The sequence below is a fragment of the Macrobrachium rosenbergii genome, chromosome 40, assembly GCF_040412425.1.
Source record: "Macrobrachium rosenbergii isolate ZJJX-2024 chromosome 40, ASM4041242v1, whole genome shotgun sequence".
In the NCBI taxonomy this organism is placed as follows: Eukaryota; Metazoa; Arthropoda; class Malacostraca; order Decapoda; family Palaemonidae; genus Macrobrachium; species Macrobrachium rosenbergii.
The window spans coordinates 18,237,666-18,245,165 of NC_089780.1; the positions used below are offsets into that span (position 1 = coordinate 18,237,666).

General features: G+C 36.0%; 1 long non-coding RNA gene across 1 annotated transcript in view; it reads left to right on the forward strand.

The window, feature by feature from the left end:
- LOC136826199 (uncharacterized) overlaps positions 1 to 7,500 on the forward strand; it is a 708,350-nt gene that overhangs the window by 518,574 nt on the left and 182,276 nt on the right. The window contains exon 7 of the long non-coding RNA XR_010849539.1: positions 2,649 to 2,798. This is a non-coding gene — a long non-coding RNA (uncharacterized lncRNA). The remainder of the gene's footprint in view (positions 1 to 2,648; positions 2,799 to 7,500) is intronic.

Consider the following 7,500-nt stretch of genomic DNA (forward strand, 5'->3'; position numbering starts at 1 on the left):
GAGAGAGAGAGAGAGAACACTTTTTACTGCCAGTGACGGCTGTGACATGAAGGCGATTTTTGAACGTGAGATGATTCTCTCTCTCTCTCTCTCTCTCTCTCTCTCTCTCTCTCTCTCTCTCTCTAATCACTACAGATCTCGAAGTTGTATCTACAAGGTGCTATCGACGGAGTCGTGAACAAATGAGTTTTGTTTTGGTGGCCGTCAAACAGCTTTACCAATATCTCAATGACTCAATGACTCAATGACTCTCAGCGACTCTCCTTTTAGTTGATTTACATTCGGTCGATAAGCACAAGGCAGGTAACGACGGTGGGAGACATTATGACTATGTTAACGATGTTGAACGAATGTTCCTTTCAATACGTTGACTGGAATGCAAGAAAGTGTTTAGACTAAGAACCATTTCTTCTTAATGTCGCATTGAAGTGATATATATTGACTTTATGCACCTATTCCCTTTAAGGACTGACTGACTGGTTTATGAGAATTCAGCTATGAAGCCAAGCACTCTGGCATTTTCAGCCATTCAGTGCTTTAGGCAGTGGAAAGACGGAGTTAGAGGAGTTGAACAGCATGATCGAAGAAAGCAAGAGGAATAGAGGTAAAGTAAAAGGCTAAAATGTAGTTGCAGCTTGGTGCCAAAGAGAAGCTGTAAACAGCCTTTAGTAGTGCCTACAGTTCAGCATGTGAGGTGCACTGAGAGCACTACCCACATACGGGGTATATGCTCTAACGAACAGTGCTTTTTAGCCTTACCCTCAATCCGGTTTTAATCATACTTACAAAGGACGTGTCTTTATCGAACTCATTCTAGAATGAAAGAGCTAATTCCCTTCCCTGCCCACCATTATCACTTTTTCTTTATCCTCCATGGGTCTATTTCAATTTCTCTTCATTCTTTTGCATTAATGTTTTCTGAGTCTTAAGCCCATAGACCTTATTATTATTATTATTATTATTATTATTATTATTATTATTATTATTATTAATTCAGAAGATGAAACCTATTCGTATGGAACAAGCCCACAGGGGTCATTGACTTGAAATTCAAGCTTCCAAAGAATATTGGTTTTCATTAGGAAGAAATAAGAAGTAAAGGGAAAAAAGCAGTTAACTATCTCGATATTTCCTCTTGGATCTGACGAAGGAGGAGAAAAGTAGACAAGAAGGAGCCATTTGACTCAGGACATAAGTTTCTAGCCCTGACCTTAAGAACCTATGAAATAATTATTAGCAGTTTATTAAAAAAAAAAAAAATTTTATGATCTTTCAAAAAATGTATGGCAGGTCTTGCGAGTGAAATTTATTGGAAATGCAGAGTTGAAATCAGTGATTCATTATGAAGGAATGATTAATTTATTGAAAAAAATTTCATGACCTCTCAGAAAAATTTAAGGCAGGTTTTGCTGGTGGAATTTATTGGAAATCCTGATTTGAAATCAATGATACATTGTGAAAGAATTATTAACTTATTAAAATAAAATTTCATAACCTCTCAGAAAAATTTATGGCAGGTTTTGCTGGTGGAATTTTTTGGAAATCCTGAGTTGAAGTCAAGGATACATCATGAAAGAAAGATTAATTTATTGAAAAAATATATCATGACCTCTCAAAAATTTTTATGGCAGGTTTCGCTGGTGGAATTTATTTGAAATCCACGGTTGAAATCAGCGATACATTATATCCGCAAAAACGTTCGCAATTTATTGCTTAACATTTTCATGGCCTAAGGCCCTAACCTCATGAGCCTAAGAAATAATTATTAGTAATTTATTGAAAAAAATATTTTATGATCTTTCAAAACAATTTATGGCAGGTTTTGCGAGTGGAATTTATTTGAAATCCAGAGTTAAAATCGTTGATACATTATATCCTTAAAGTGCTTGCAATTTGTTGCTTAAAATTTTTTTATTGATCGTCAGCTTCGTGACTGTATGTATGACGACATTTCAAAATTTTAGACGCAAAAGAAATTACAAATCTGCAATGAAAAATGTTGAGAGCTAATAATTATTAGGAATATTTTCCTTTTCACTTGCTTCGGACTCATGTCAAGAACTTATCAGTGATATTCCATCGCTTATAGTTTATATTAAAAATTATTTGAAGATGTTCAGTATATGTATACCGACACCCACAAACATACACTCAATCAAACACGCATATATATATATATATATATATATATATATATATATATATATATATATATATATATATACACAGTAGTAGGAATAAAAATATTTCTAAATAGTTTTCTCAGCCATTTGAAAGCAAGAAAATCTTTTTTATTTTATCAGATACATAGTGCACTGGTAATTTTACGAACAAAAATAATTCAGAAGAAAAAGTGATAATTGAATTCGTCCATAAATTATTTTCCTATGCAAAAAAAGTGGAAAATTACATTTCTTTTCAAAAATACTCTTTTAAATGACATCCCCCGTAAGTCAGCGATTAAATACGAATTAATTACTTCACAAAACTCCAAGAGCCTCAAGATCTATTAATCTAACCAACCACTTAAAGTATCTTCAATTTGACCCAAGTCACCTTTCAAAAGATGCTTGATTCCAAAAAAAAAAAAGATCGATCACCCTAAGCACAAACCTCACACTCACTCTCTCTTTCTCTCTCTTCTGCAGGTGGAGAGAACTCTAGTAACTCGTCCCTCTGACTGGAGAGAGCTCATACAACCTCAGGAGAGGAATCTCTTCCACGGCATCAATAAAGGAGAGAGGACATTACCTGCCCGAAACCTCCTAATGAGGGTCGTGCGGGGCAAATTGGTGCGGGTAAGTGGCATCTTGTCTCGTCCTGTGAGAACGTTGGCCAATTACTGTGTCTGTTGAGGGTTTAAAATGGTGCGGTTGCTTTCTGAGTAATGTCGTAAGGAAATATGTGTTGTATGAAAGTTTGTTGAGAAATAATCGGTGTCTATTGAAGGTTGGGAATGACGCGGTTGTTTTCTGAGTAATGACGGAATGGATATGTATTGTACAAAAGCTTACTGATAAATATTGACCGGTCTCTGTTGAAGGTATACAATGGTGGGGTTGTTTCATGGATAATGACGGAAGGCAATTTTTATGTTGTGTAAATGTTTGAGGGGAGATAGTAGCCCATATATATATATTAGTATTAAGTTTTTCGAAGTACAGTGGTAGAATAGTAAAGGAAATACAGCCTGTTTAGGCATATTTTTCCACTGACTCTCTGTGAGCACTGGTACTGATTCTCAGTTTACAAAACTCACTTTCGAATTAGATATCCGACGCTTTTAAACAAATGTTGAAAGTTCGTATTTTCACGATAAAATTTTCCTTTTAATTTTGTTCCTTGTTTCTTCATACCAGTCGTGGGTTCATGTTGATGGAGATATATATAACTCATCTACAATTTTATTCAGACATATTTTAATTTAACGCTCCTTTAACGAGAAAATCGTCTGTTAAATACTCTGAAAATGAAATGTAAGACTAATTACTATATAAAATGAGTCGATTCGTGGACTGTTACGCTAATCATGCATTTCAGTCAACCAGCAAAAGAGACTCAGTTCTTACAGGTTCGTCCGAAGCTACCTCCACATGTCGGCAACCAGTTGCATACACACCATTAACAATTTGAAAACAGGTCAGCAACACTTCTCGGAGAACGAAGCTTTGTCAAATGCTGGATAATCGTATGAGGCACTGGTTAGGGCTGCCAATGAGTTGTAGACTTGTATGCAACATGTTTGTGATGTGTGCGCGATAAGTTGGCGACGTGTCTATGACATGTCCACCTGCAGTGAACATGTCTTCCTTAATCTCAGGTCTAGACAGAAGTATATTTGAATCATTCTCCCCCAACGTATACTTTCGTGACGAAGAATATTTGCAGCATAAAATGGCGCCTCTCTTCCTCGCAGATTTTCATAACATAGAGAGAAAAGAGTCATAAATATAATCATTAAAGAACAAAGGCTGTCTCAAAACAGCCTCTTATGAGGCCGGAGGACCATATTAGATAAGCAGTCTCGCATCACCTCGTCGGAAAACGAGGCATCCACTTTCCAGAGGTGGTTTTGGAAAGATGGAACGAGCTTCACCATGGATACCCGACTATTAGAAGTTCTTAAGGGCCGTTATACCGTGTTCTGAAGGGTTGTTGGTGGTTTAAGAAAATAATACAAAGGTACTTTCATAAGGCATAACTGAGTGGGTATTGTTATATCTGCCGGGGGGAAAGATTACGGTGAGAGTATTGTAGAATTTCAGGCAGTATGTTTGTAACTGTTGATTGTATTTTGTGTGTGTATGTATGTATATATATATATATATATATATATATATATATATATATATATATATATATATATATATATATATATATATATATATATATATGCCAAGTGATTTAATTGTTTAAAAGGATAATGTATCATTTATCTCCATTTTACAGTTACCCAACGTTGTTTAGTTTGAGAGGATAACTTACGTTAGTTAAAATATTTTGTGAAATTTCCCTCTGCGTTCTCTAACCTTCCTCATACCGCATACTTTTCATACATCTATTGAATGATTTAAAATGAAAGACAAAAAAAAGGGGGGACAAGTAACAGTTAGTCTCATCAATATTTGTTCGTGTGTGAATGTTCCATAATAATATTCTTGTGAAAACTGCAAGTCTTACCAATATTTGTTCGTGTTTAAATGCTCCATAATAAGATTCTTTTCAAAATTGCAAGTCTTACCAATATTTGTTCGTGTGTCAATGCTCCATAATAATATTCTTTTGAAAATTGCAAGTCGTCAGCATGCAATGACTGCATAGACAGACACATGCAAGCAGAAACAAGCAAACACTCATCTCCTTCTTCAACATTGCACTGCATTTCCTCTCATTTCCTCCGCTGCTTTATCATTCATCAGCTCGTCTCCCCAGCTGTCTTATCCTATTTCCTATCACTTTTTGTCTTCACCAACCTTACCGCAGCTTTCTGTTCGCCTCCTTTTGTGTATACCTGCCATTCGTCTTTAGTTTTGCATAGTTGTCTTGTGTAGATTTTCCGATTTCTCTCTCTCTATATTTTTTTATGTGTTAGTTTTGATTCGTGAATTCTTTTCGTATTCTCTTCTAGAAATTGAAAGCAAAACTTTTGTAAACAGGTGTTCTAATAAGAAATTCTATTATTCTAAAACTATTGCCACAATTAATCTGTATGGTATTCACTTCATGTATCTGCTAGTTTTTTTTTTTTTTACAATCTCATCCATTTACGTTACTCTTATGCGGGATACGGTTCGGATTCCAAGTAAATTAGTGCTTACTAGGATGACGAATATCATATTTACTGATAAAATTCATCCACTGAAACCAGTTAAATAAAAATATGTGTATTCAGATTTTACTTACTTACTGGGATGACGAATATCATATTTACTGATAAAATCCATCCGTTGAAACCAGTTAAAATAAAAATTCTTTTAAATTCCATTTTACTTTCGTTACCAATTGTCAATTCAAATGAATTTCTTTCTTTGAGGCTCATTCAGACCTCCTTCGCGAAATCCTCTTCCAGCTACTTACCGAAAGTCCTAAAAGAATCTTAACCTTCTTTATACTTTCATCAACTTTCTTTCCTCTCTCTCTCTCTCTCTCTCTCTCTCTCTCTCTCTCTCTCTCTCTCTCTCTCTCTCTCTCTCTCTCTCTCTCTCTCTCTCTCTCTCTCTCTCTCTCTCTCTCTCTCTTTCTCCCTCTGATGATTTAGTGTCAGGAAAATGCCTTGGTGTGATGGTAGTCAAATATTTTCCCTAATTTAAACTCTTAAAAGTTTACTCACATTCAGATGGTTGAAAGATATCAGAATCGCTGTGAAGATCTTTGGCATGTTTTTAAAACGCTTATAGTTTTTACCATATCTTTTTTTTATTCAGTATACAAGTAAAATACTCAGCCTCGGATTATGCTTCAGTACTTGAAGATATATCTTTCAGTGGCCGAAGATATATCTTTCAGTGGCTGTAGTAAACTAAAATCTGAAACCCTAGTTATTGATTGGTGTATTTTTATAAGTTCAACAACAATAACTGAAAGCGTGCGAAATGGTTAAATATATAGAAGTTGTAGGTATAGCTTGGGTGACTGGATGGGTTTTAATGTTTTTTTAAATCGTATGATCACGCGTGAAGACTGGACGACAATAATTTTACTGAAAGTTTGTATGATTCCTAAGAGCCAGGAGAGAGTAGGAGAGGATGTCCTGGGCGGATGCGCCCCAAATGGGTTGTTTAAAGAGGGTTCAATCTGCTACCAGTGAAGTTACCTGTTTATGTATATAAAGTGATTAATATTGTGGAAGTATTCTGCATAAGGTTTTCGTTCATTATCAACCCATATCGGTATATGAATATGTACTGTACTTCTTATACTAATAGTATATTCACACAAGTATACATAAAACCAAACGACTTAAAAATGCGTCGAAGTTTCTTCGGCGCATTGGAGCTTTCTGTACACCGCTACAGCGTGCAATCAAGGCCACCGCAAAGTGAATCTAACTTTCGATGGTCTCGTTATAATGCTATATGAGCCGCGACCCATGAAACTTTAACGGCGTCCTGGTGGTGGCCAATCCTATATCGTTGCCAAAAGCACGATTATGGCTAACTTTAACCTTAAATCAAATAAAAACTAATGAGGCTAGAGGGCTGCAATTTGGTATGTGTGATGATTATAGGGTGGATGATCAACATACTAGTCTGTAGCCCTCTAGCCTCAGTAGTTTTTGAGATCTGAGGGCGGACAGAAAAAAGTGCAGACGGTCAGACAAAGCCGGCACTATAGTTTTTTTTTTACAGAAAACTAAAAGTATCGCTGTTAAAAGAAGCAAAAAGCATATCATTCAAGAACGCTTCGTCTCCCCTGGAATTACTTCTTCCAAACTTCCCAAATTAAACTTCGGAATGTAAAAATAGGAAGTACAAGAGTCTTTATGGCAGTGAAATCCCCAAGGTGTTTATAGGGAGAGTATTTGCTGTCCTTTACAGCAGCAGGAAACGTTTGATGAAGTCTTAGCGCCGTCGGGACGTTTATGACTATTTTATGACAAGTCATTTACACTTTATGAAGACAAATTCCTTCTTCTCTCTCTCTCTCTCTCTCTCTCTCTCTCTCTCTCTCTCTCTCTCTCTCTCTCTCTCTCTCTCTGTCTGGTAGACATCAAAGGTGCCTCACACTGAGGGACCTGGGGCAACCCGAACGATTTGTAAGGTCTGTAAGGTAAGAGACCTTACAGACCTTACACCTTGTAAGGTGTAAGGTCTGTAAGGTCTCTCTCTCTCTCTCTCTCTCTCTCTCTCTCTCTCTCTCTCTCGTATCCATAAACACACTCACTGTATGTCAGTATAAATAATTTATTATTTCTGTTCACTTCTGTATTAAAAAAATTAATGACATTTGAAAAGTGGAACACTACGATATTTTTTTAAAAATCTCTCTCTCTCTCTCTCT